The following is an 871-nucleotide window of genomic DNA, read 5'->3' on the forward strand; positions in this document are numbered from 1 at the left end:
CATAAAGTAAATAAATAAGTATATAACGAACAGGGTGACCAAAAATAACTGTACCTATACAGTATGCTATAACTTCTGTATGCTATAGGCCTATAAGAACAAACTATGAACATGAACGCTATTGCTATTATTTTTGTACTTGTCTTTTGCGTTTAACCTAACCCTATAATAACACTGCTCATTTGTGACAGCTCCTTTTATAGCAACATTCCATTCACGTAACTTCTGAACAAGTACCGTTGCTGTGTACACTGTACAGTCTTTTTTTTTTTGTCACCATGTACTACATGTACATAATTATACCTTCAAACTAGGATAAGTATATAAAGTACATAGTTCTAGTTCAGAGACGCAACTCGGATGATAAATTTCAGAAATGGGACGCAAATCGGACGGACGCAACTCGGATTTCACAGTCGGGACGCAAGTCGGATCCCCCCGAATCTACAAAGCATACATGCTCGTCACAAATGTCAATTCCCGATTAATACACCTCAATTTTCCGAGCTGACTTGGACTCGAACCACCAACCTCCAGATCTGAAGTCTACTATACACGCGTGACTAACCGCCGCAGGTGGCAAAATTTAGTCTGAAATTTTACACAATTTTTCGACCAAAAGTTCAAGAGATGGGACTAGAAAACTTTGATATAGGTAAAAACTACAAATTTTATAAGCAGGAATGCTCGTCACAAAAATTGTCATTCCCCAATTTATTATTACACTTTGCTAAATTTAATAACTTGACTTAGACTCGAACCACCAACCTCTAGATCCGAAGTCCATCCGATTATTGAGGTTGGTATAACATGCAAAAAATTTATCATTTTCTAGTTTTATTTCTTTTATTAGGTACTCGTACATTTTTAA

General features: G+C 36.3%; 1 protein-coding gene and 1 long non-coding RNA gene across 2 annotated transcripts in view; one reads left to right on the top strand and one right to left on the bottom strand.

Annotated features, from left to right (window-relative positions):
• The window catches only part of LOC103520636 (ubiquitin carboxyl-terminal hydrolase 10-like), a 19,303-nt gene that overhangs the window by 7,479 nt on the left and 10,953 nt on the right, over positions 1 to 871 (bottom strand). The gene's annotated exons all lie outside the window — the stretch shown is intronic.
• The window catches only part of LOC113472098, a 10,482-nt gene continuing 9,937 nt past the window's right edge, over positions 327 to 871 (top strand). Inside the window, exon 1 of the long non-coding RNA XR_003394555.1 lies at positions 327 to 853. This is a non-coding gene — a long non-coding RNA (uncharacterized LOC113472098). The remainder of the gene's footprint in view (positions 854 to 871) is intronic.

This window comes from Diaphorina citri, unplaced genomic scaffold (assembly GCF_000475195.1).
Source record: "Diaphorina citri unplaced genomic scaffold, Diaci psyllid genome assembly version 1.1 scaffold3872, whole genome shotgun sequence".
NCBI classification, from domain to species: Eukaryota; Metazoa; Arthropoda; class Insecta; order Hemiptera; family Psyllidae; genus Diaphorina; species Diaphorina citri.